Raw genomic sequence first — 9470 nt, 5'->3', positions numbered from 1 at the left:
TGAGATTTTGCGGTTTTCTTCCTATTTGCTTTGTGTTCTGCGTCGGCAGAGCCCGGCCCCGCGCTTACCTCAACCGCCGTTGGGCCGACCGAAAACCAGGACAGACCAAGGAGTGAGGGGCTATGTGACCAGTTAGGCTCCTGAGTCGCGATGCTCAGGAGTCCCCCTTGACATGCAAACAGCCTATAGGAAGGACACGTGAGGTGATAGAGGCAAAGGTGTCCCGATTTTTCGATGAGATGGTGGCTATCGTTTCTGTGGGAGTCGACCTTGACGATCTGACTACGAATGTGCGAGACGTTGCGCCTTAGCAATCGCTAAACCAACTTCTGAGGGGTTATTGACCACGCCGGAGCACGATCAACCTGACCACGAAGGTCTGTTTCCCGCGAGCAAATGAAGAACAAGCAAGAAACTGAGATTGCAATCTGGATATTGCGAATATAAGATGAAAGCTTTATTGATCAAGGTGGGGTTCTATGACGTCTTGGTCTGGTCGTTGGACACAAACGAAGTACGCGAAGTTGCAGCTATGGCAAACTTTTCTTCTAAACAAAGCCCAAAGTCTAAACGACGCCCTAAGGGCTGTATATATGGAGGAAGAGGGGAGGATTTCGTGGCCCTTGGAGGAGGGGTCTGAAACCAACCCTAACTCTTGTTTCCCCACACATACGGACTCTAAAAACAGCCTATACTTAAGTTTTTCGAAAATACATGGGCCTGGCCCAATAATAAGGTGATGGAGCACCTAAAATAGCCTCTGGACGAAATTTATGAAGTGGCATCTTGTATATTTCGTCCAAGGCTTCATGCACTACTTATGGTGGCTTCAAAGTCCTGAAATCATCACTTGTAACTCTGTTCTGGATCCCCTTGCGCATGCCATCATCTCCATGATTGAACTTGTTCCAAGGTTCGTCTTTCTTGTCCAAGCTAGGCCCTTCATTTGTAAGCAAAAAAATATATCCAATTTAGGCAGCATCATATTCTCATGAACATTAGAATCGTTACCAAGAAACGAAAGTACCTGATAATTCAATTGGCGTGCACGAGCTCTAGTAATTGGTCTAGTATGTATAGCAGCAGGGGCTGTGGGTGTAACAATGGTATTGATGTTCTCATCATCCTCCCCTTCTCGAAATGAAGTCGTCCTCGACAAAAGTTCATCGTCCTCACCCAAATAAGGCTTCAAATCTGCAATGTTAAAAGTGGGACTAACCCCAAAATCTGTAGGCAGCTCAAGTTTATATGCATTATCATTTATTTTCTCTAACACCTTATAAGGACCATCAGCACGTGGCATTAGCTTTGATTTGTGCAAATTAGGAAATATATCCTTATGCAAATGTAACCAAACAAGATCTCCAGGTGCAAACACAACATGTTTTCTACCCTTATCTCCAGCAAGTTTATATTTAGCATTCATATGCTCAATGTTTTCCTTAGTTAACTCATGCATTTTTAAAATAAATTCAGCACGTTCTTTAGCATCAAAATTAACCTTCTCCGAAGATGGAAGAGGCAACAAATCAATAGGTGCAAGAGGTAGGAAACCATACACAATTTCAAAAGGGCACATCTTAGTAGTAGAATGCAATGAACGATTATAAGCAAATTCAATATGAGGCAAGCATTCTTCCCACATTTTCTTGTTATTCTTCAAAACAGCCCTAAGCATAGTAGACAATGTTCTATTGACTACTTCAGTTTGTCCATCAGTTTGGGGGTGACAAGTAGTACTAAAAAGCAGTTTAGTCCCCAACTTAGCCCATAAACATCTCCAAAAGTGGCTAAGAAATTTAGTATCATGATCTGAAACGATAGTATTTGGCACACCATGCAAGCAAATAATTGCACGAAAGAACAAATCAGCAACATTAACAGCATCATCGCTTTTATGACATGGTATAAAGTGTGCCATTTTCGAGAACCTATCCACGACAACAAATATGCTATCCCTCCCCTTCTTTGTTCGAGGTAAACCTAAAACAAAGTCCATAGATATATCCTCCCAAGGAACATTGGGTACAGGCAAAGGCATATATAAACCATGAGGATTGAGTCATGACTTAGCTCTTTGACATGTCGTGCAGCGAGCAACAAAACACTCAGCATCCCGTCTCATCTTTGGCCAAAAGAAATGTGTAGCAAGTATATCCTCCGCCTTCTTGACCCCAAAGTGTCCCATTAATCCTCCTCCATGCGCCTCCTGCAACAACAAAAGACGAACGGAGCTAGCTGGAATGCATAGCTTGTTAGCACGAAACACAAATCCATCTTTAAGAATGAACTTGTTCCAAGTTCTCCATTCCTTACAATTCTGCAATACATCTTTAAATTCAGCATCATGCACATATTGATCTTTGATGGTCTCCAAACCAGATATTTTAAAGTCAAGTTGTGAAAGCATAGTATAACGATGAGACAATGCATCAACAATAACATTTTCTTTACCCTTCTTGTGTTTAATGACATAAGGGAAAGTCTCAATGAATTCAACCCATTTAGCATGTCTACGGTTCAGTTTTGCTTGACTTTTAATGTGTTTCAAAGATTCATGATCAGAATGTATAACAAATTCCTTTGGCCATAAATAATGTTGCCATGTTTCTAAGGTCCGAACAAGAGCATATAATTCTTTATCATAAGTAGAATAGTTCAAACTAGGCCCACTCAATTTTTCAGAAAAGTATGCAAGAGGTTTGCCATCTTGTAATAACACACCTCCTAATCCAATTCCACTAGGATCACATTCAAGCTCAAAAGTCTTATTGAAATCAGGAAGTTGGAGTAAAGGAGCATGTGTCAACTTATCTTTCAATACCGTGAAGGCTTCTTCCTGTGCGCTACCCCAAACAAAAGGCACATCCTTCTTTGTAAGCTCGTTGAGAGGTGCCGCAATGGTGCTGAAATCTCTTACAAAACGCCTATATAAACTAGCGAGGCCAAGGAAACTCCTCACTTGTGTGACTGTTTTGGGCTGCGGCCAACTCTCAATAGCTTCAATCGTGGCTTTATCAACTTCAATTCCCTGTGGAGTAACAACATAGCCAAGAAAAGATACTCGGTCGGTGCAAAAAATGCACTTTCCAAGGTTACCAAACAAAGGTGCATCATGTAGAGCAATAAAAATAGCACGTAAATGTTCCAAATGTTACTCGAAAGATTTGCTATAAATCAATATGTCATCAAAGTGAACTACTACAAATCGTCCAGTGAAAGCACGTAAAACTTCGTTCATTAACCTCATGAAAGTACTAGGTGCATTAGTTAACCCAAAAGGCATGACTAACCACTCATATAATATGAACTTAGTTTTAAATGCTATTTTCAATTCATCTCCCAATTTCATACGAATTTGATGGTATGCACTACGCAAATCAGCTTTGGATAATATTGTAGAGCCACTCAATTCATCAAGCATATCATCTAGCCTAGGAATAGGATGACGATAACGAATAGTAATATTATTAATGCCTCTACAATCAACGCACATACGCGACGTACCATCCTTTTTCGGCACTAAAATGATAGGAACAGCACAAGGACTAAGGGATTCGTGTATATAACCTTTGTCGAGTAGTTCTTGTACTTGACGCATAATCTCCTTCGTCTCCTCTGTATTGGTACCGTATGGTGCACGGTTGGGTAATGATGCACCGGGAATTAAGTCAATTTGATGCTCAATCCCCCGAATAGGTGGTAATCTCGGTGGCACGTCTTATGGAAAGACGTCAGCGAACTCCTACAAAATGTTAGTGACAGCAGGAGGCAAAGAGGAAGGCATGTCCTCGAATGAAAATAATGCCTCTTTGCACACAAAAGCATAGCAAACAGAGTTGCTAAAATCTAAATCATCAATAGCAGATTTGGTGGCAAGTAAACATGCACTTTTGAATTTAATTTCAGAAGCAACACTAGATGGTTTATTATTAGGCTGCATTTGTTGCTCAAATTCTTTTGCCACAATTTGATTTTCACTTTTATTTTTCTCCTATTTTGCTTTATTAGCTCTATTAATATCATCTTTCAAAATGGAATCAGGAGTCATAGGAAGCAAAGTAATATTTTTATCCTTATGAACAAGAGTATACTGATTGTGTCTACCATGGTGTACAGAATTTTTATCAAATTGCCATGGTCTACCAAGTAATAAGGAACATACTTGCATAGGTACCACATCACAATCAACATAATCAACATATGTAGAGATACTAAAATGCACACGAACAGTACGTGTTACCTTAACCTTGCGGCTGTTGTTGAACCATTGGATGTAGTAAGCATGTGGATGTGGTCTTGTGGTGAGAGATAGCTTCTCCGCCATCTCCAGGCTAGCCAAGTTATTGCAGCTCCCTCCACCTATGATGACGCGAACAGAACGTTCCTTCACAACTCCCTTTGTATGGAACAAAGTATGCCTCTGATTTTGCTCAGCTTGTGTAACCCGCACACTCAGAACACGTTGAGCAACTAAACATTCATACCTGTCAGCATCTTCAGCAGCCATGTATTGCGTCTCATGATCAGAATCCTCTCCACCGTGTTCTTCATGTGTAATAAGAGCCAAAGTCTCCTCATCATAGTCACTAGCGGACTCATACCCACCATCCTCAGTAGCAATCATCACACGCTGAGATTGGCATTCTCTCGCAAAATGTCCTCTTCCCTTACAACGCCGACAAATAATACCACTTGTGTGCCCTGTTGATGCCATAGAAGAAGAAGAGCTCTGCGCAGGTTCGGCAGGTGTGCTCTTGGCAGATAGTGGTGGTTGTGCCTGCTTTCTTGTATCACGGCTGGAGGTGGCACCTGATGGAGGTGCTGGTGGAGTGGAAGTAGAGGATGCACGTGGTGTCCATGATGAAGATCGACCTGCAAAAAAGTTAGTTAGCGCCAATGCATGTCTTGATCCTATCTTGCAAGTCTATAGTCACCTACTATGTGTTATGATCCGGCAACCCTGAAGTGACAATAATCGGGACCACTCCCAGTGATGACCGTAGTTTGAGGAGTTCATGTATTCACTATGTGTTAATGCTTTGGTCCGGTACTCTATTAAAATGAGGCCTTAATATCCCTTAGTTTCCGCTAGGACCCAGCTGCCACGGGAGGGTAGGAGAAAAGATGTCATGCAAATTCTTTTCCATAAGCACGTATGACTATATTCAGAATACATGCCTACATTACATTGATGAATTGGAGCTAGTGCTGTGTCACCCTAGGTTATGACTTTTACATGATGAACCGCATCTGACATAATTCTCTATCACCATCGATTGCCTATGAGCTTTGCATATATTGTTCTTCGCTTATTTACTTTTCCGTTGCTATTGTTACAATCACTACAAAAAACCAAAAACATTATGTTGCTACCGTTACCACTATTATCATATTACTCTGCCACTAAACACTTTGCTGCAGATATTAAGTTTCCAGGTGTGGTTGAATTGACAACTCAGCTGCTAATACTTGAGAATATTCTATGGCTCCCCTTGTGTAGAATCAATAAATTTGGGTTGAATACTCTACCCTCGAAAACTGTTGCGATCCCCTATACTTGTGGGTCATCAAGACTATTTTCTGGCGCCGTTGCTGGGGAGCATAGCTCTATTCTTGGAGTCACTTGGGATTTATATCTTTTTATCATTATGAAGAACTTGAAAAATCAAAGAACCAAGATTTTTCCCTCAACTACGAGGGGAGGTAAGGAACTGCCATCTAGCTCTGCACTTGATTCACCTTCTGTTTGAGTAAACTTGCGAAACCTACACATGATATTGATTCTGATAGGTCACATGTTATTGATGATGCCACTTCTTCTTTGCATGATACTTATGATGAAACTACTTCTATGCTTGATACTACTGTGCCACTAGGTGAATTTCTTAATGAACAACTTGCTAGGGCTAGAGAGAATGAAATTATTGAAAGTGATAATATTGATGAAAGTGATGATGAAGATTCTCCCCCTAGATATGAATTGCCTGTTGTGCCTGAGGGTTATGTTATGGATGAAGAAACTGCTAGAGACTTCTTAGCTTGCAATGATAGATCTGATCTTAAGACATTATAGCTAAGCTTAAAGAAAAGTCTTTGAATGCTAGAATGAAATATGACCCTGCTTTTGCTACTGCACCCATCTTTATTACTCATAAGGACTATGATTTCTCTGTCGATCCTAGGCTAATCACTTTGGTTGAATCTAATCCTTTTATGGCTATGAATCTGAAACGGTTGTGGCACATCTTACTAAATTAAATGATATAGCCACCATGTTTACTAATGATGAGAAAAATCGCTATTACTTTATCCTTAAGTTGTTTCCGTTCTCATTAAAGGGTGATGCTAAAACATGGTTCAATTATCTTGATCATGGTTGTGTGCGTAGTCCCCAGGATATGATTTATTACTTCACTGCTAAATATTTCCCGCTCATAAAGAAACAAGCTGCCTTAAGGGAAATATATAATTTTGTGCAAATTGAAGAAGAGAGTCTCCCACAAGCTTGGGGGAGGCTTCTCCGATTACTTAATGCTTTGCCTGATCATCCTCTCAAGAAAAATTAAATACTTGGTATATTTTATAATGGACTAACATATGCTTCCAGAGACCACCTGGATAGTTGTGCTGGTTGTGTTTTCAGGGAAAGAATTGTTGATCAAGCTGAATTGCTATTGAATAATATGTTGACTAATGAAAATAATAGGACACTTCCTGAACCAACTCTTAAGCCAACTCCGAAGAAAAGGGGTATTCTATTTCTCAGTCCCGAAGATATGGAAGAGGCAAACAAATCTATGAAAGAAAAAGGTATTAAAACTGAAGATGTTAAGAATTTACCACCTATTGAAGAAATACATGGTCTTAATTTGTCGCCTGTTGAAGAAATACATGGTCTTGATAACCCGACATAGGTAGTAAAGGTAAATTCTCCCTATAGATTCGATAAATGTGAAATCCCATTAACTAAGTTTGCTAGCCCATGCTTGGATGAGTTTGATGACTTTATGGTTAAACAAGAAAACTTCAATGCTTATGTTGGTAGACAATTGAAACACAATGCTGATATGCTTGAACACTTGGGTGATTATATGGCTAATGTTAAAAGTGAACTTAAACTTATTAGTAAACATGCTTCTATGGTTACCACTCAATTAGAACAAGTACTTAAAGCTCAAAATGATTTGCTCAATGAATTAAATAATAGAAGAATGATAATGTTGTTAGAGTTATTACTAGAGGTGGTAAAATGACTTAGGAACCTTTGTATCCTGAAGGCCATCCTAAGAGAATTGAGCAAGATTCTCAGAGAAATAATATAGATGCAGCTAGTCCTTCTAAAAGGAAGAAATAGAATAACGAAAGGACTTTGCATGCTTCTAGTGAACCTATTAATGAAACACCTGAGAATCCAAATGATATTTCTATTTCTGATGCTGAAACACAATCTGGTAATGAACCTGAAACTAGTGATAATGTTAATGACGATGTTCATGTTGATGCTCAACCTAGTAATGATAATGATATAGAAATTGAACCCTCTGTTGATCTTGATAACCCACAATCAAAGAATCAACGTTATGATAAGAGAGACTTTGTTGCTAGGAAACATGGTAAAGAAAGAGAACCATGGGTTCAGAAACCCATGCCTTTTCCTCCTAAGCCATCCAAGAAAAAGGATGATGAGGATTTTGAGCGCTTTGCTGAAATGATTAGACCTATCTTTTTGCGTATGCGATTAACTGATATGCTTAAAATGAATCCTTATGCTAAGTACATGAAAGAAATTGTTACTAATAAAAGAAAGATACCGTAAGCTGAAATTTCCACCATGCTTGCTAATTATACTTTTAAGGGTGGAATACCAAAGAAACTTGGAGATCCAGTAGTACCCACTATACCATGCTCCATTAAAAGAAACTATGTTAAAACTGCTTTATGTGATCTTGGAGCCGGTGTTAGTGTTATACCTCTCTCTTTATATCGTAGACTTGATTTGAATAAGTTGACACCTAGTGAAATATCTTTGAAAATGGCTGATAAATCAACTGCTATACCTGTCGGTATTTGTGAGGATGTGCCTGTTGTGGTTGCTAATGTTACTATTTTAACGGACTTTGTTATTCTTGATATTCCCGAGGACGATAGTATGTCTATTATTCTTGGAAGACCCTTTTTGAATACTGCAGGGGCTATTATTGATTGCACCAAAGGCAATGTCACTTTTCATGTTAATGGTAATGAGCATACGGTACACTTTCCGAGGAAACAACCTCAAGTCCACAGTATCAATTCTATTGGAAAAATTCCATCGATTATTTTTGGAGGTTTTGAATTTCCTCTTCCTACTGTCAAGAAGAAATATGATATTCTCATTGTTGGGGATGTGCATATCCCCGTTGAGGTAACCTAGTGTTATTCGAAAATTCTTCGGTTCCATGTTATTCGGAATGAGTTTGTTAACAAGACTTGATCAACCTTGTTAGTGGATTCCTTTTGATGATCATGAGATGGATGAATTTAGAAAACACAACTCTCTGTACCCTCTTTCTAATTTCTGTTATTTATATTAAATAAAATAAAAATAGTATTTTCTGTCTGTTATCTGAATTATCCGTGCAATATAAAAATACCCCGAAAATAAAAGTTCTCCAAATGCCCTGAAATTTAAATATGATTTTTTCTGGAATATTTGAAAATATTTGGCACTGAGAACACAGCAGGGGGGCATCCACCTGGCCACGAGGGTGGAGGGCGCGCCCCCTGCCTCGTGGGCCCATGGTGGCCTCCTCCACTTATTCCTGCACCCACACACTCCTTCCTCCCACAAAATCACCAGCCAGCTCAACCCGAGTTCTTGCTCATCTTGCTGCCATTTTCGATCTCCTTGCTCAAAAGCTCCATTCACAAAACTGCTTTGGGGGATTGTTCTTTGGTATGTGACTCCTCCAATGGTCCAATTAGTTTTTGTTCTAGTGCTTTGTTCATTGCAAATTTTTGCTGCTTAGGTGACCTTGTTCTTGAGCTTGCAAGTCAATTTTATATGGTCAAAAGTAGTTTTAATGCATGATATATCCCTAGGCACTTTTAGGAGTAGTTGCTATCATTTTGTTGAGTTTGGTTCACTTTTATTTTAAGTTACTAAAAATTTCAGAAATTTTCAGAAAAATATGAAGAGACTTTTGAGGGACTCATCGAGCCGAAGCTCAAAGGATAAGCAAAGTGAAGAGAACAAGAAGCCCAAGTATAATCTCCCGTACTGCGGAGGTTCACGCATATTAGCGTAACGCTGATCTTGTGAGCTTCGAGGAAGAAAAATACCGTTAGTACCACTATCTCACTAGTTCCTTTGTGAGAGGTTTGAATTTTCATCTTCACGTAATTCTCAAACTGTCCTGTTTGATCTTTATGAGAATTCTTACACTATGGACTTAGAGGATTTTACCACTACTTGCAAACTTCAACAA

This window comes from Triticum aestivum, chromosome 5A (genome assembly GCF_018294505.1).
Source record: "Triticum aestivum cultivar Chinese Spring chromosome 5A, IWGSC CS RefSeq v2.1, whole genome shotgun sequence".
Lineage (NCBI taxonomy): Eukaryota > Viridiplantae > Streptophyta > Magnoliopsida > Poales > Poaceae > Triticum > Triticum aestivum.
This window is presented reverse-complemented; position numbering follows the sequence as displayed.